The sequence below is a fragment of the Psammomys obesus genome, unplaced genomic scaffold, assembly GCF_907164565.1.
Source record: "Psammomys obesus unplaced genomic scaffold, mPsaObe1.curated_primary_1811, whole genome shotgun sequence".
Classification (NCBI taxonomy): Eukaryota; Metazoa; Chordata; class Mammalia; order Rodentia; family Muridae; genus Psammomys; species Psammomys obesus.
Window position 1 is genome coordinate 10,862,788 of NW_026596064.1, and position 18,939 is coordinate 10,881,726.

Consider the following 18,939-nt stretch of genomic DNA (forward strand, 5'->3'; position numbering starts at 1 on the left):
CTACAAGTAGAAAGTTACTTCAAAGTAAAAGCTTCTTGAAAGACTAAAAGAGGGCCCAGAGGTTTGGCTGTGCACTACATCACATGGTGGCGCACTCGGGAAGCAGAGGCAGGTGGATCTCTGTGAGGTTGAGGCCAGCCTGCTCTACAGAGTGAGTTTCAGGACAGCCAGAGAAAACTGTCTGAAAACAGAGAAACCCAGTCTCGAAAAAACTAACTAACTAACTAACTAAATAAGAATTTAATAGCCACTGTGTAATGCCACTGACACCACTGCTCTGCAGCTTGGTATGTTTTCCCTTCCAGTGTATCTTGGGTGACTTTCCTCGTCTCTACGCACAATTAACTTTAGCCTTTTCGATGGCTGCGTGGTTTGGATGGCTGCGTGGTATTACATGGTGGATGTCTTATTTGTCACAACTTGTTTGGTCGTAAGAGACTGAATGCCAGCTTGTACAAGTTTAGGCAAGAAGGGGAGCATAAAGATGAATGGGAAGGCAGCTGGCTGGGCCTGCAGGAAAACTGAGGCAGGGCAGGCTTCTCATCTCCTCCTTCTTCAGGTTTTCTCTGCTCTTGGCCTGACAACTTCTTGTCCTCCCAGCAGCTCAGCCAGCTGTGTTTGCTTTAGTTCACAGAACAGGAATCCTGGCCTCTGAGCCTATGTTAATTTTTCTTTCCTTTTTTTTTTTTTTTTTTTTTTTGTGAGACAGGATATTTCTGCGTAACAGCTCCCTGGCTGTTCTGGACTTGCTCTGTACACCATGCTGGCCTCAAATTCACAGATATCCATCTGCCTATGCCTCCGGAATGCTGGGTTTTTCGAGACAGGGTTTCTCTGTGTAGCCTTGACCGTCCTGGACTCACTCTGCAGACCAGGCTGGCCTCAAACTCACAGATCTGCCTGCCTCTGCCTCCCTGAGTGCTGGGATTACAGGCATGTGTCACCATGCCTAGCAGCAGGCAGGCTTCTAACAAGAGCCATGTGAAAAGGGTTGGGGGCTAGAGACAAGTTTGGCTACATGGCCGCAACAAAGGATCTGTGCTCCACAGAGGGTGTTTGGGTATCGATGGAACATAACTAATTTAAACATCCCATTTTTGGGGCTACTTTTGCTTTTTACCCTTAAATAATGACTCACACAGCCACCTGTGCACACCATTGTTAAAACATTAGCATTTTGTAAGGCTGGAGTCCTAGAACGGAACCACTTGAGCCCACAAGAATGTGTGTGATGCCAAATTTCCTTTAGATGGTGACTGCAGTTTTCACTCCTGACGGCTGTGCAAGGGGGACCCTCTTCATTTTCTCTCCGGTGTGTTTAAATTTTCAATGACCTGCTTGAAAAAAAAAAAGGGGGTTGGTTTGTATTTTTAAAATGGTTCATCATGGTAATTGAGTCTATTTTTCTTACATTTCTTAGCCATTCATGTTTCTTTCTTTTTTTTTTTTGTGATTTCTCTCATTTTTACTAAGATTCTTTTTCTAGCACTCAGGGAGGCAGAGGCAGGTGGATCTCTGTGAGTTTGAGGTCTGCCTGGTCTACAAAGTGAGTTCAGGACAGCCAAGGCTACAAAGAGAAACCCTGTCCTGAAACAAACAAACAAACAAACAAACAAATGATTATTTTTCTGGATCTTTGACTTATATGGATTTTTGTCCCTGCTCTTTTATATATGTTGCAAATGTTTTCTCCTAGCCAATGATTTGGTACAAATGTTTAAAATTTTATGTGTATGTATGATGCTGAGTGTCAAACCTGGAGTCTCTGTGTGTGTGTAGGTGTGTGTATACATGTACATACCTGTTACCAGCTGGTGGTGGTGCACATCTTTAATCCCAGCGCTTGGGAGGCAGAGGTAGGGGGATCAATGTGAGCTCGAGGCCAGCCTGGTTGACAGAGGGAGTTCCAGGACAGCCGAAGTTACTGGGGGAAACACCACCACCACCACCACCACCACCAAACAACAAAACATGTGTGTTTGCCTGTGTATGTGTTTTGCTTGCATGTACTTATGTGTATCACATGCTGACCGCACTGTTTTAGGAGTGGGACCTCCAGGAGGTGCATTCTGGCTGGAGGAAGTGCATCCCTGGGGAGGTAGCCTTAAGTGTTGTTAACAACTTGATCTAGTTCTAGCCTGACCCAGGGAGACACCAGGAGCCGCCACCATGCTCCTGTCTCCACCAACTCCACTATGCCTATCCCGCTTTGTCTTCTCCACCGTGATGGACCGAGATCCCCTAAACTGTGTGCCAGAACCAGTCCCACCTGTCTGAAGCTCCTCTGTACGGCATTTTGTCAGTGATGAGAAAAGAAACCAGCAGGGGCCTTATTCTAGACTCAGGAAACTGAAGGGTCCTTCTAAGCGCAGGTCTAGAGCATTGACTGGAATCCTGAGAAAGTGATGTTGGTTTCTGCAGCGACTTTCTTTTTTTGTTGGTTTGGAGTTTTGAGACAGGGTTTCTCTGTGTAGCCCTGGCTGTTCTGGAACTCCCTTAGTAGACCAGGCTAGCCTCAAATTCGTAGCGATCGGCCTGCCTCTGCCTCCCAAGTGCTGGGAATCATGCGCCACCATGATCGGCTTCTGCAACTACTTTCAAATGGTTTGATAATATGTAAATATATCTACATACGTGCACATACATACACACAACTAAGTGTGACAACCTGTTATTGACCGGTGACTCTTGTAATCAAGAGTACCCTCCTCTGTCATCTTTTATGTAATGTGAACTTTGTGGGGTCTGGGGAGACAGCTCAGTCAGTAAGGTGCTTTCCATGCCCTGAGTTTGGTCCTCAGCAGCTGTGTGGGAAAGCTGGGTGCAGTGGATTGTCTTCTCAGCACTGGGGAGGTGGAGACAAGACAGGAGGATCCCTGGAGTTCACTGGACAGCCAGTGAACTCCTACTCGGTGAGTTCCAGGCCAGGCTCTGTCTCAAAACACAAGGTGGACAGGCTCCCGAGGAACAATGCCTAAGGTTGTACCCTGGAAGGCAGCCATGGTCACCATTCTAGCACCATCGAAGGTTATACTCTGGTAACACACACACACACACACACACACACACACACACACGATGTAAACAACTTTTTAAGTGCGTGCTAGGCATGTACTTTACCACGGAGCTATATCAGCCACCTAAACTGTGAGTTGGAGGAAAAATAGCCCCTCACCTCTACATTTGAGTTCTAAGGTGACCAGTGTTTCTATTGACCAGATCCTTGGCCTCAACCTGAAGGGATGCCTCCTCTTTCATCTTCCTGTTACCGACAACACACAGCTTTCTTTACAACACAGGTTGTAAAACCTAATTTTCTTTCTTTTTCTCTTTCTCTCTTTCTCTCTTTCTTTCTCTCTCTCTTTCTTTCTTTCTTTCTTTCTTTCTTTCTTTCTTTCTTTCTTTCTTTCTTTCTTTCTTTCTTTCTTTCTTTCTTTCTTTCTTTTTCTTTTTTCCACAGTACGGTTCTAGACATAGTGAACTCCTGCTGTCTACACCAAAGGGTACCGTTGGCCAAAACATTTGTAAATGTATTACTGATCATCAACCTTGCTCTTTTCGACAAGGGATGTCATCAAGTTGGTATTCAGATATTTCAAAGGGGCGTCCAAAATAGGTGGCCCCCCACCATCCATATTAGAAAGGGTGTGTTTGGCCATGGATCATGTATTATGTCTCAAATGGCGCCTGGTGGGTAGCTGGCTGCAAATAGGTCTTTACATTTCCTTCCTCCTGGTCCAGGGTTCCCTGTGCATCCCGGTACCCTACCCCGTCACATCTCCTTGCATCACCTGGCCCAAGTTGTCCTAGAGCAGAGGACGCTGCCGGGTGCCCGTCCTCCTACAGGCAGTGAATGGCTGGAGGGCAGTGACCGCAGAGACTTCAGGGCACAGACAGGGTGTAAAGTAAGCATTGCCACAGCTGGGCTTGGCTTGAGGCCAACCCTCCTACCTTTGGCCTGTCCTCCAAGCCCCAGGATAAGGTCCTTCACTCTCAAAAAGAAAGAGGGACAATTCCAGAGAAGAATCTGTTTCAAGATTGTCTCAGGGTCCAATTGGGAAGTCAGATCACTTTGGGTGGGTTTTTTAGTAGGGTTCTCCTACATATAGAATATACACTATATATATATATATAATATTACAAAATCATCAAGCTATCAATACTATGAATGGCCTTCCCATGTATCCCCCAAAGACAAATATTATGGTTTGAATGTGAAATGGTCCATACAGGGGAGAAATTTAAAACATTTATTTATTGTGTGTGTGTGTACGAGTTCATGCACATATTTGAGGTCAGAAACAGCTTGATTTTCTCCTTTTATCATGTGGATTCCAGGGACTGAACTCAGGTTACTATGTCTGGTGGCAAGCCAGTGCCCTTATCTGCTGAGCCAGCTCTCACTGAGCCCAAGAATGGACTTGTTTGTTTGTTTGAGCATTGCTGGAGACTGAACTCAACCAACAGACATTCTCAGTAAGCCCCCTACCACTGAGCCACACCCTCAGCTGCTCAGGTTTCCACTCTGTAGAGAAGGCCAGCTGGTAATAGTACGTAACTATTAGGAGACTAAAATCAACACAGCTTTTTCTAGGATTGGTTTTTATTTCTTATTTATTTAATCTTTGGTCTTTTGAGACAGGGTCTCACTATGTAGCCCAGGCAATTCATGGAGATGTGCCCGCCTCTACCTTCTGAGAGTTAGGATTAACTGTTCACCACCATGTCTGACTCTATTTTTTTTTTATTTTGAACTGGGGAGGGAGGCTAGTGGGGTGCACATGAGTAGGGGTGCTCTCGGAGGCCAAAAGAGAGTGTTGGATCCTCCAAAGTTGGCATTATAAACCTTTGTGAGTTGCCTGACATCTGTACTGGAACCAAAGGCTGGTTCTCTACAAGAGCATTGTGTACTCTTAAACACAGAGCGTCAGGGCTGGAGAGATGGCTCAGTAGTTAAGAGCACTGGCTGCTCTTCCAGAGGACCCAGGTTCAATTCCCTGCACGGTGGAGCTGACATTTTCATACAGACATACATACAGACAAAGCACCAATGCACATGAAATAAAAATAATGGGTGGTTGTGGCACATGCCTTTAATCTCAGCACTCTGGAAATAGGCAGGTTCATGTTTGTGAGTTCAAGGCCAGCCTGGTCTACAGAATGAGTTATGAGTTCCAGGGCAGCCAAAGCTGTTACACAGAGAAAACCTGTCTCAAAAAAACAAAAACAAACAAACAAACAAACAAAAAAAAACTAATGAATTAAGAAAAACAGAAGGGAACACAGGTGTCATTATATACACACAAACATGGTCATAAGGAAACAAGATATAAAACTCATGAAGACAGACTTAGTTGCCGGTCACATGGTGATAACTGCCATTTACGACTGTCACCTGCTACCAGTTCTGTGTTCCCTTTGGCCTCAAGAGGCACCTCCTCCCCTATCTATGGACTTGGAGAGGGGCACAGGAGGAAATGAGGGAAGGAGGGAGAGATTGGGAGGGTAGGAGGGAGGGGGCTATAGCTGGGATACAAAGTGAATAAGCTGTAATTAATATAAAAAAAATAAAATTTTAACTAAAAAAAAGAAATACTTCAGCTGTCTCAGTTCATTACTGGTGAGGTGACTGAATCTCCTTTTCAGAAGAAACCAACCAATTTAACCCAGCCTCACTGTCCACAGTGTTCCATCACTTTAGTATTAGTTTGACAATACTGAGAGATGCCCCATGGGGTTCCCAGAATGCCAGGGATCCTCTTCCTTCCTGGTGACACTCAAAGAATCAGTTTTGTCCCAATCTCTTTGCAAGTGACCCTGTACAAAGCTCCTGCGACATTTAAAAATGGTTCCTCGGGTTATACTTCCTGGCTGTGCTCAGGGTACTGTCTAGTGCCCATTCTGTTCAGGCTAGTTCCTGTGCTGACTTGCGGCCTCATATGCCTGGCAGGCTCCAGATGGCCAAGTAGAGAAGTCCTTTGCCATCTTTGTGTGTGTGTGTGTGTGTGTGTGTGTGTGTGTGTGTGTGTGTGTTTGTCCCTTAGTGGCAGCATCTACTCTTGATCACCTACTTGCCAGAGGGTCAGATTCACAGACAGTTTAAGCTTAAAACAAACAGTAACAAAGCCGAACTTTGCCCATTCAATGACTTAACACGCAGGCATCCAGAAGCTTAATACTGTATTTTATCATTAGGTGGCTTTCCTGTTGCACCTGTGTGGGGATTTTCATTCCTGGGTAAAGGATCGGAAAGAAACACATCAAGCCTGGACACGATTTTCTGGACAACTTATTATACTCTGCTGGGGAGGAAGAGGGTACTGGGGCACGTGGCTGGCCGCTGTCTGCAGGGAGCTCTGTGTGCTGGTTGTGCCGCAGGAGCATTGCTGCTGGCTAAGGTAAGACAAGGCTGACCCTGGGAGCTGTCTGCAGAGGGACGCAAATGCCCCTGAGCATCCAGGGATGTTTAGAAGAGGGGAACAGGACTGGGCAAAGAGGTCCTGGCCACTCCAAAAGAAAGACATTTGGAGCTTTGCCAATTTGATAGATGAAAAGTCAGCTTCTAACTCTGGAACCAACAGGGAGAAATGAAAGGAATGTGCACTCATTTAGAAAAAAAAAAATAATGGAAACAAACATATAAATCTGAATCTTGTTTTTTTAAAACTTATTAGACTTAGATTTTTAAAAACAGTTAAGAGTACAGAAAATTAACTCAGATTTAAGCATTGAGAATCGTGTCTCACATACTGTAAATTTAAAGTTTCTGTGGGCCGGTGTGGTGGTATACACCTATAGTTCTCGAAATCAGAAGGCTGAAGCAGGAGGGGGAGGGGGACGGACTGTAAATTCAAGGGCAGCTTGTATTACTCAGTGAGATCTTATCTCAAAGTTAATGTGGTCACTTAGGTCAGTTACTACCAGAATGACTTCTTGTTGAGGGTATAAGAAGTTGGCTACTATATTAGAACCATTGTAAGACACTTCCGTGTAAGCAGCCAACTACAGAGACAACGCTGAGCTTGTTACAGAAAGGAGTCTCTACTGCCAAGGCCTCATAAATTGGGATTGCAGAGTTGAGGGGTCAGTAGTACTGTGTGCTCAGCATGCTCAAGGCCCTGAGTTCAAAACCCAGCGGCCTCCTTCCTCAGCCTCTGAAAAACCTAAACTGGAAAAAACATTAAACACACACACACACACACACACACATAATTCGGCTACACAACAGAAAAAGATCTTGGATTGCTTTCAGAATAGTGGCAAGACTGGGGGCATGATGCGTAGAAGGCACGTGGCACCGTGGTTGGCACAGTGACAAACCACCAAGCACTGTTGTTTACTAAGATGCTAAATGGTATTGAAGGCAGGCTCTCCTCCACCGCTTTATCAAATTTCAAACACAGCATAATTCTGAGGGCAGAAGAGCTCAGTGTCTGTAAGATGAAGGAATTTTGCAGTGTGCTGTTGTTTGGGGCGCAATGGGAGCAGCTCAGAAACATGACTGTCTTTGTTATCTGCTTGTACTCATTCCTTTTCAAAAGTTCCAATAAAAGCCTGGCATGATGGCACACACCTGTAATCCCAGCACTCATGAGACTGGGGGGGGGGGAAGGAATGCTGTTTGTAGGCCAGTGGGGGCTCTAGAGTAAATTAGAACTAAAAAAAAAATAAAAAATCCAACGACTCCAAAAGAACTTTGCTTACATTTAGCGACTATCCACGGCCACTGCCCCCTCTACAGAATGCCAGTCAGGAGGCAGGAAAGGGCTGGGGCTGGGTCTCAGTGGACCAGTACTTGCCTTATGTGCACAAAGCCTTGGGCTTAACTCCCAGAACTGAAATTCTTTTAAAAGCCCAGACACCCAAACCTGAGACAGAAAGAGGTGGGTGAGTCCTGGACCTCGCCTGATTCCACACCTTTCCCCCCACCAGCCAAACACAGTTTGCCTTCACTTGCCTGTTCAAAGCAGAGAATGAATGGGAGGCCCCCTCCGGTTCTCTTTGACCTGCTGGTTTCAGCGTAACAGTCACAGCAGGGTCAACAGTCAAGGTCTTTCCCCAACACACCACCTGCCGGGCCCCACGACTGGATTCAGAAAAAGGTTTATCGGGCGTTTTTCTTCACTACCAGTTGTAGAACAAGCTCCTTGCTACTTGTAAAATTCATAAGATTAAGGGTCTGTTTTCTAGCCGGGAACAGTGGTCCACACCTGTAATCTCAGGGAGGCAGAGACAGGCAGGTCTCTGTGAGTTCAAGGCCAGCCTGGTCTACAAAGTGAGTCCAGGACGGTCAAGGCTACACAGAGAAACCCTGTCTCGAATAAAAACAAACAAGCAAACAAAAAAACAAAAAACAAAAGAATGTTTTTCTATTAAAAGTCTCTCTCTCTCTCTCTCTCTCTCTCTGTGTGTGTGTGTGTGTGTGCAGGCATTCACATAGCCTACTTTTGTGTGGAGGTCAGAGGTCAACTTTTGGCAGTCTGTTCTCACCTGCCACCTTGAGGCAGGGTCTCTGTTCTGTTTGTTTCTGAGCATCATATTCCAGCCCGGCTGGCCCACGAGCTTCCGGAAAATTCTCCTGCCTCTGTCCTACATCTTGATATTGAAGTGCTGGGATTACAGATGTGCAACCACATTTGACTTTTTATGTGGGTTGGGGGTTTAAACTCCATCATCAGGTTTGCATGGCTTTGGCTCCCCCCCCCCCCCCCCCCTCGGTGCCATCTCCCCAGCCCTCCAGTTTAAAAGAGAAACCCAACTGCATCAAAATAGAAAGTCTGTGGGATAGCGGATGGCACCACGATTTTCTAGCCTCTTCGGATCCCATCGGAGAGTACCACGCCCTCAGGTTGTTAGGACTTGGAGGTGGCTGAGGGCGGGGATTGATCTGCCCCAAGGAGATGCTTGCCCTCTCCGCCACTACCAGCAGGGAGCAGAGGCACACAGGGCCAGAGTCCAGAGAATGGAAGCTATTAACTCAGGGCTGGCATCAGACAGTGTGAGCTAGGAGGCGACGAGGATCTGATTCAGCAGGGGGACAGAGGTGTTGCAGTTTCTGCGAATCTTTCAGAAAGCTGGTTCTACTATGCTCTCACTGTCCCTCTTTCAGAAGACCCACAGCAGGACTTCTGATGAGTCACTTAGCTCCACGCACCACACAGCCCCTAGCCCTACGGATTCTTTCCCTCCCAAACTTGGGCTGGTTATTTGCAGCAGCGCCCTCTGGAGGTTCAGGTGAAACGCACAGGTACTGAAGGGCTTCGGTCTGGGCTGTGAAGAACGTGCTGTAGAGGAAATCTTGGCACGTGTCTTGTTTAGAGTGACTGGTTCCCACGGGTTTCTGCTTCATTTGTTCAGACACACAGCCAAGCCTTTTTTTTCCAGTTCCCAAATTGGCAGACAGAATTGCAGAGAGAATGGCTTGAGATGGGGCCGGGCTCGGTTGTGTCTGACTCTCACCTAGTGCAATGGATTTCTCCTCGACTCCTCATTTCCTGCCTGTTAAAGACGCCCTCGAGGAGAGAGCATTTGGGAACGGAGGCATAAAGTCTCAAACCCAACTAACCAGTTCTTCATGAACAGCGTTGGGAACAGTCTGTTGAAAGAGCCTGAATGGCCTGCAATGCCTCTTTGAAGCTACCATTGGCTTCATCTGGGTTCCCTCTCCAACCCCCCAAAGTGAAAACAGAGGAGGACATGTATACGAAGAGCTTAATTTGGGGAGTGAATCTACTTTGTGTGGTTAACGGGATGACGAAAGAACATTTCCACTATTCGCAATGCTTACTGGCATACAGAGGCGTTTGCTTTTCACAATGTTTAAAAGTGGGAGAAAAGCCAAGTGTGCTGGTAAATCTGCCTATATATATATATATTATATAATATACTACATGCATAATATATAATATAGAAATATTATAAGACATGTAAATGCACCAACAATACATTAAATATATTAATAACAATAATAACTATTAATGTATTAATTAATATACATTAATATATAATTAGCACATTAATTATACTATATAAATATATTTATTGATAATATATATAATGGGGAGAAAGAAAATCTCACAGGGAATACACTCCATAGACAGTGTGCATTAACCACACCTAATTTAATTAACCACACCTGTTTAATTTAGATCCCGGTTTTGAGAGTCAAGTGGTTCCCTCGGGGTGGAACATCTTTCTAGAAGTTCTTAGGAGCGATGTTTTGATCAAGTCCCCAGAGATTCTGAAAGGCATGAGGACAGGGACGCCCTGCTAGCTAGACAGCAGAGTCCTTATGGGTGAGGCCTCCCAGACTGGCCTTGTGCTGGTGACCCGCCCGTGGGTACAGCATCTCGAGCATTCTCCGTGGTAGGAATCCGGGAGCAGTCAGATAAAGCATGAAGTCTGATAATGGGTGACAGAACACTCTCTCTGGGAAGAGGACTGCTCTGCGAGTCGCTATCACAGCAAAACAGGATACTCACCTAGTCAACCAAGGGCATCACTTCAAAGATACGTAAGGAACCTCCAGGAACAGGAGTGGCTGGCTGCAGTCAAGGGCGGAGGGGGAGGGGTGAGCAAGGGCGTGCTATTGAGCTAGTTGAGCTGCTCACTACCGCAGACCCCACGGGCATTGCCATTTCAGGAAGTACACGAGACTCGCTTCAGCGCTGAGGGGAATAATGAAAGAGCGGCAGGTTTGTGTCTCAAGGGGGTTAATATCGGTCAGAGAGAATCCCAGTGGTACTGGCTCTTTGACCCTTGCAGGCTCACCTGGTGTCAGAGGGGTGGCCATAGGGCTGGTAGAGAGCTAGACAGGGATGGCCGGGAAGCCAGGAGGCACAGGTGGCGCGGAGGCTGGGCCTCTCAGGTTATGCCAACAAAGTTGGGCTGGAAAGAAGCCAGCAGCGAGGGTTGTCTAAGGTGACTTCAAAGAGCTCAACTAATTATCGGCTTCTTAAGTCTTTACACACAGTTCTTAGTCCTAAGTTAGAATCTACATTTTTTCCCCCTAGGCGGAAAGATTAACCTTCTTCCAACATGACGCAATCCTGAAAGTGTAACCTGGTGACACATTGTACTGTAATGATTAGGGTTTTTATAATGATTATAGTTTCTTGTTTTGTTTTTTCTTTTTTCCCCCAAGACAGGATTTCTCTCTGTAGTCCTGGGTGTCCTGGAACTCACTCTGTAGAGCAGGCTGGCCTCGAACTCAGAGATTAGCCTGCCTTTGCCTCTTGAGTGCTGGGATTAAAGGCGTGCACCACCACTCCCGGTTTGCAGCGTAGAGATTTATTATTATGGCTTATGGCACCATCTACTGAGTGACATTCTGAGTCGCTGAAGCAAGCACTCTGGCTTCGACCTGTGAAATGGCCACAGAGAGCCGAGGTGTTCTTTTTTTCAGGATTCTCTCGGTTTTCAGTGTCAGAAGTGGAGGCATGAGACAGAGAGAGAGAGAGAGAGAGAGAGAGAGAGAGAGAGAGAAAACACAGCCTCAGCCCGCAGGGACGGGCTGGCAGGTCTCTTTAAAGCCTCGGTCTCCGGTAGCCCTGGTACTTCCCTGGGCGTCCATCCTTCCCGTCCCTTTCTACGGACTCCTTACGTAAGTTATCTAAACATAGCTCCGTCCCTAACAGATCCTGGTGTCTTTCACCAGTCTGTTTCCCTTCCTGGCGCCACGGGGTGGTGGGATTTGAGGAGAGTTCGTTTATGGCTGACTGCCTCTGCCGACCACACGCTCAGATGTCCAACGGGTGAAACACTGGGACGCTGCAATACGTCAGAGCCCCTCGGGATTTAAAAAAAAAAAAAAAATGCAAAGCGTCCTTTGGTTTAAACGACATTTAAAAGTCAGCCAACTAACCATTTGGCCCGGGTGAGCTTTAAAGAGCGCAAACACACAAAAGACCTGAAAGGAGGAGTCTCGTCCTCCGCAGGGACTTTTCACTTCCTGGAGCAGCACCTTCTCCCCTGGTTTTGTGGGTGGGGTGGGCGCCGAAACCTTCTCGCACCTTCTGCCTCCCCCCCCCCCCCCCCCCCGCCCTGCCACCCGCTCTCCTCTTCCCCAGAGTCCAGGAAGCGAAGATCCCACGGTAGCCGGGGCCTGTACCAGGCTTGGCTCGCGATGGACGGGGGCCGGCAGGCTTCCCTCCGGGGGTGCCTGGAGACTAGGTGCACCCCTGGCTGGAGCGGAGCCAGCCCTAAGGAGGGCTAAAGAGACTGCGCCTGAGCACTCCCCGCCTCCGCGCTGTCTGCCGTCGGGCCCCGCCCGGCGCACGCACCCAAGTGTGTAAGGCACATCCGGGTGTCGGAGGCTGGAGGCCTCGCTTTTTGTTTTGTTTTGTTTTTTTTTTTTTTAGGGGTCGGGAGAGGGTCTTGAGAAAGCGGGGCGGCGCGCCAACTCCAAGCCAGACGCTTGCACCTGCACAGCCTCGGGTTGGGACGAGCGCCCCGGGCCAGCTGCGGAGCACCCTGCCGGGTCGCTTTAGGGTAAGAGGGAGAGTCTTCCGCGCAGCCCAGGCGCTCTCTGCTCGGCGTGAGGTTCGCCCGGCGCGACTACCGAGCCTGGTCCTTGGAAATCCGTGTGGGGAAGGGACGTCGTGTCCTCTAGACAGCACAGGGGCCAAAGATGGACCGATGGATGGCCCCTGCCTGGGCCCCAGGTGGTCTGCACCCGCCACCCTCTGCTGGCCTCCCGCTTCCCCCGTGCGCGCCTCCAGGAACAAGGTCCTTTATTATCGCAACGGGGAGCCGCGGGGTGGATCTCACGGCCGCGTGGCCCCCGGGTGAAGCCTTCGGCACGCTCCCTCCACTGCCGGCACAATTTCCCAGAAGGGAACTGAGGCCCCAGGAGTGGAGGAAACCGGCCCAAGGTCACTTCGCAGTCCAAGGCCGAACCTGGGTCGAAGCTACTCTTCCAGCCTCCCAGCTTCGGAAGGCTCGGCGCGACCCCGACCCATCTCCGGACCTTGCTCTCCGTCCGTCCCCCTCCTCCCGTGGCCTCCTCTAGGCTCTGTTCTGGGGGTTTGGGCCGCGCCTTCTTCGTGCCTGCTGCAATCGGAAAGGATGCTGGACAGCGGTGAGACCGCGGGTCCAGTCGCTTGAGCGCGAGCGGAGCTGGGGTTGGGAGAGACTGGCTGGGCCTCGGTGCTGGGGGAGGAGGAGGTCCGGGCAAGGTGGCGGCGCCGTGGTGGTCAGCTGGGGGTGCCCGAGTGGCGAGGGCCCTGGCAGGGCCTGGCCAGCAGCCACCCCAAAGCCGCGGCTGGAGGACAGTGGGGCTTTTGTCTAGGTGGTGCCGCCTCAGCCAATGGGAGCGCGGCCTTGGCCGAGCCCCCTTGGTCCCCGCCCTCTCGCCGTCTGGAAGGGACCGCGGCTCTGGGATTGGCTGCGCGGTCCACAGCGTCGTCGGGCGCGGCGTGGAGGAGGAGGCGCCTGCGCGACTTCATCATACCCCCTGCAATGCTGGGAGGGCGCCGGGATTGCGTGGGTGCACGCATCTGGGTGGGGCCCGAACGTCCTTTCCCCCACCACTGCGTCTGCCCTTCTGGAAGAGGCGGCAAAACACCCATCGCGTGTTTTTCCAGCCAGTGAGCCAAAGTCGGCCCATAGTCAGCAAGTGCGAGTCACTGTCTAGCCCCGAGGTTGCCATTTGGAAGAGTCGCAGAGGCTTCCGCCTGCCAGGATCCTTAGTGACGCAGCAGATGCCTCTTTCGACATCAGATCCGCCCTCAAGCACCGGGCATGTATACCCTAGCAGGCCAGGAATCCGAACGGGGACATTTATGTATCGTTCATGATTTCTAAACAATACATATAGAGGGAACCTAGAAGCCAGCGTGAGTCCTGTCCGTGGGGTGCTCACAGTGCAGGTGGGACGGATGGTTAGATAGGGCTTGTGAGCAGTTACGAATAGAGATAGCGCCAAGTATACCCCTACTGGGTGACTGCAGTTACAGAGGTCCCGAGGGAGACTGGACAACGAGGGAGAGGTTGGGGTTTTTGTTTTGTTGATGTTGTTGTTTGTTTTTTCCTGTGAGAAGGGTTGAAACTAAGTCTTCATGTAGGGTAGGTAAATGCTTACCACTGCGTTAATCCTCAACCTGATACTATTTTGAGTTGACCTCCCACTAAGTTATCTAGGCTGACCTTGGAGTTTACTTATAGTCCAGGAAGGCTTTGACCCCCTGCCTCCACTTCCCGAGTAGCTGGCATGACAGTCCCCTTTGAGAGACTGATTTTTGGTGGAGGCAATTAGAGCAGTTTGGAGGAGGTGTTGTTTGTACCGGTTAGGTGTGAAATAAGTCAGATTTGGTTTAGGATAAGGAAGGCACAGAAATGAAGTGTGATGGTATAGCAAATGGTTTCGTAGGAGTTGGGAAGAGCACAGACACTATGGGTGCCCCAGTGGGTGGTCTACAGAAGAATCAGTTCCTCAAAAGCCAGGCATGGATGGGGGGGGGCCTCAGGAAGCCCCACCCAGAGCAGAGTAATGTGCAGAAGGTCACAGAGGGGTCAGTACCGAGATCCGCAGAAAAATGGAAGCAAGGAAGGGTACAGAGAAATTGCCAGGCCGCAGCAGGGTGTAGGCATGAATGTGGCTATCTTAGGAAGAGTTTCCAGGCAAAGGAACAGGAAAGGCAGGGACCCTGAAGCCGCAGCTTGCCAGGAAATGTTCCGGTGATGGATGAGAGTGGCAGTAGAGGATCCTAGCTGGCCCGTGAAGCTGAGGTCAGATTTGCCAACAGCTGGGCTGTGGGATGTGCAGGAAGTCAGAACACAAGCACACTTTAGACAGGTTAAACTTGACATACCCAACAAAGCCTTCCAAAGGACAGGCGCATACCAAAGGCTGGAATTTGGGGCAGAGGTTGAGCCGGAAATAAACCTTAGTGAGTTGATGTAATAAATAATACACAGGTTGATGACAATTTACTAATATTACAATAACAATAATAACATGGAAATTAATGACAGTGATAGCGTGTAAATAATACAGCTATGAAAATTCACCACATGGTAAGAACAGACCAGGGATGGAGCCCTGGCAAAGCATCAGGAGTTGGCCTTGCCCTTGGCAGGGATGCCATATTCTCCTAGGCATGGAATGTTCTCTTAGTCCAGCGATTACAGTGATTTTGACAAGTCTGGTAACATTTCTCTTGGGGAAGCACAGATGAGCGATGGAGTGAGGGAGGCATATGTCCTCCTGTCATTATAAGGTCAACAGCGAGGCATTCTCTGAATGAAAGGCAGAAGAATTGATGGCATTCAGCGGAATCTGCCTTCGGCTATCTACTCTCAGCAGGTCTTAGGTCGTCCAGCTTGCAGAGGCTGATCTTCATTCTCTCTTAGGGGTCATCTTGGATCATCTAATTAATCGAGGGTCAAGGGACAGGCCATCTCCCTGTGCAGCTACAATTCTGGAGACTGTGGGCTGGAGGAGAACAGTGTCTACCATACAGTAATTCACCTGTGACCAGAGCCTCCTGGGCATGTCAAAGTGCCAGCATTAGGGACGTGTCTGCAGAACTGGGCTGTACAGATAAACCCTTGGCGTCATTGACCCCGCTGAGATTAGTTGTGACTCATGTCTGCATTTGTGATTAGAATATGGTAAGAATGTATGTGTGCCCTCTGATGTTCCTGTGTAATCCTTTTAGGCTTCCTGTCCAGATGACTTACTCTCAGAAGGCTGGTAGGCAGCTCTCTGAACAAGGTTTTTAAAAGATGTTGCCTGTCCCTTCGGTATGACTTCTGGGAAACCCTCATTGTCTGTAGCTGGACCAAACAAAACTACTAAATGATTAGAAGGAAAACATCCAGAGCATAATTTATGTCTTTTTGCTTCAGAATCTTACAGCTTAGACTCCTGTAGTGTCCAGGCAAATTCAAAAGGTGACATGGGTGGTTCTAAGATAGAAGTTGTAAAATGTTTTTACTGAGTTCAAGCATAGCTCACCTACCTCGTTGTGTTAGGAATCCGGCTCAGTGATAGAGCATGCGCAATAGCATGTGCAGGGCCCTGGCTTCCGTCTCTGATACCCCAAACAAAGTGAAACGAAACAGCAAACCACTGGACTGAAGCAAATAAGAAAAAGCAAGTGTAAGGAAAGCTAAAGCTCTGCATGGCCACAGGTAGCAGTGGGCTGGCGGTTATGGACGTTAGAATGTTCGAGGTCTTGGGTACCTGCAGAGGACACTCCTTGCCCTCCTTGGTGGGACAGGGCTCTCTTCTCCCATATTGCACTGCCGAAGGCCCATATCCTACCCGGAACAATGAGTCTTTCTTGCCAAATGCCTGCCTCTTGTCCCTGCAGATACCCTTCCTCTTCTCAGCATGGCTTACCCTGACCGGGTTAGGAGAGCCCAGGCTGCTACACACTGACAGCAGGCTGCCATGGCCTCCTACACACTTTACAGTGCCGGGTGACGAGCCCATCCCCCACAGCCCGACAGGGATACGTGACAGATACAAACATACGTGCATCTGTTTCAGAGCCAGTTCTTGCTTAGCTGCCCTCTCCTGGTGGCGTGGCTCAAGTCACCACCCCTTGAGGCTGATTTGCACTCCTTTGAAATGGGAGGAGAAATGGGGCTCTTGTTGGGTTTCCCTGGATTAGGCCCAGATTTTGCATTGATCTCAGAGGAGGCGCTCTCTAGAGGAGGCCCAGGTTTTCCTAGCATCTTTATTGTGTGACAGCATTCCTACGGATTTGGGCCTTCCAAAGTCAGACCCTTGTGCCGTTTTACTTCGGGGCTTGGGTTTCAAGGCTAAAGGAAACCCCAGCCCTAAGAAGCTCTTCCTTTTCTCTGGCACCCACCTACTTCCTGTAACCATTGCTGTTACCAAACCTGAAGGCAGGTCCAAGAACTTCCTGTTCTTTTACCGAGAGTGAAATCCAGCCGGAGGCGTTAAGATAGCAGCAGAGGGTGGGGAAAGGCCTTACTTAGGTGAGCCATTGTAGAAGTGTGTTCTAGGCTGTGGGTATAGCTCAGTATGCAGCCCTGCCTTCAGCTGTGAATGAGAGACCATATTGTAGAGAGGAGCAATTCGAAAGCCTGCTGTCTTTGTGCGCTTTAAGCTGTTTAGACTGGAGCACTTTGCCTTCCACTGACGCCAAGGAAAAGTAAGTTGAAAGCAACCCTCTATTTGGAGATTAGATTGAGGCATTTTCTTCCACAGGCACTGAGCCAAGGAATAGGAAAGGTCTTTAATTACAGGGTGCATTTAAAATCACCCAGCAGCAGTGACCGAGCTTCAGCTGTGGCGGGAGGAGGTGGAGATGTGTGTGTTGAGCCAGAAGTTCAGCACATGGCACCCGGTAGAGGCCGGCTCTGGCCTGGGTTTTCCAGAGGGCGCCAAGTCAGCTCCGTTCTGCTGCCGCCCGCAGGGACCTGTCACGGGAACTTCAGGATGGGTCCCATGATACCTTCCTACCTTCAAGGTGCTCCTTGGTTCCTCTCCATTCACTCAACAGAGGCTTGCTTGTGCTGTCTCTGGTTATTCCGGACATTGATGGGTACTGAAAGTGGCCAATCAGATCGGCAAGGCCTCTGGTCTCACAAGGTTTTGTCTCATAGGAAGATTAAGTAAAATTAAGGGTGGAGTGGGCATTAAAGGAAATGGGCCTACAGAGTCATGCTGTGTGGCTTGGGAGCTCCTTAAAAAGGGAGAGTGACTTGGCATGGTTCTGTGGCTGTAACAGAATATGTGACACTGATAACTTTTAAAGAAAAAGAGGTTTAGCTTGACTCATGGTTCTGGAGCCCTGGACGTCCAAAGCACAGTTTCTGGTGAGGACCCCACGCTGTTCATAGCACAAGTGGGCGCTGATTTGAACGTGGCAGAATGCAGCAGATAGGTTGCTTCATAGTGGCCCATTCTTACAGCAACTCATCCAGCCCCAGGAGAGCGGCATCTCCCTGGGGACAGGCACTCATTCCTCCTAATTACTAAATCAATTTTTTTTGTTGTTGCTTAAAGACAGGGAGAGCTTCATATACAGTCCAGACTGGTTGGTTTCAATTGTGTGTTCCTCCTGCCTCAGCCTCCCAAGTGTTGTGGTGGGAGGACGTGGCTCCTGACCACTTGTTGGTTTGTTTCGGTTTTATCTCGTCTTATATAATCTCATGGTGCCCAGGCTGACACCCCCCCCCTTTTTTTTGTCTGTAGCTGAAGGTGATTTTGAATGCCTGATCCTCCTGCCTCTGTGCCCAGTTCCTAAATACCATTCTCAATACTGCCACAATGATTGGCATCGCATTGACTTGGGGGATAGATAGCTCAGTAGAAGAACATTTGTTTCAATGCGTGGAGCCCTAGATTCCCACCTCGCCCCCTCCCCTTTGTTTTTCCACATGACTTTTCTAGGGGACAGCTATATTCCAAATACAACAGGTAAGAACAGCAGCCACTCCAAAGACTGAAGGGGCAGAAGACCCCTCTCAGCCTCAGTCACCCAGTAAGAGAGAGAGGGCAAAGGCCCAGGCTCTGAGGCTGGAGAGAGCTGCCTCACCAGACACGCAGGAGACACTGTTGGAAAGTGAGCAGATTGGGCGGTGTAGAAAGGGAGGTAGAGCCAGGTGGTGGTGGTGCACGCCTTTAGTCCCAGCACTCGGGAGGCAGAGGCAGGAGTATCTCTGTGAGTTCGAGGCCAGCCTGGTCTATGGATCGAGTTCCAGGACAGCCAGGGCTACACAGAGAGACCGTGTCTTTAAAAAAACAAATAATAAATGAATGAATGAATAAATAAATAAATAAATAAATAAATGGGAGGTAAAGGCCAGCAGAGCAGGTTTGGAAAGGCTAGGAAGGAAGCATGATCCACCTCCCAGCTGCTGGAAGGATCTTTCTAGCTGAAGTTCTCAGAATGGCTCGGAGGAGCAAGAATATAAGAGACCAACTCCAAAGTTCAAGAACAGTAATAACACAAGTCAATG

The 18,939-nt window shown here is 49.0% G+C and overlaps 1 protein-coding gene across 3 annotated transcripts in view; it reads left to right on the top strand.

Annotated features, from left to right (window-relative positions):
• The first annotated feature begins 6,164 nt into the window (after positions 1-6,164).
• Positions 6,165-18,939, top strand: part of Bdh1 (3-hydroxybutyrate dehydrogenase 1) — a 34,901-nt gene continuing 22,126 nt past the window's right edge. The window contains exon 1 of one of the 3 annotated variants that reach the window (XM_055624925.1): positions 6,165-6,398. The gene's annotated coding sequence lies outside the window, so the exon portion shown is untranslated. Of the gene's footprint in view, positions 6,399-11,529; positions 11,603-12,415; positions 12,490-18,939 lie in introns of those variants that run through there. The other 2 variants (XM_055624924.1, XM_055624926.1) reach the window with 2 other exon arrangements.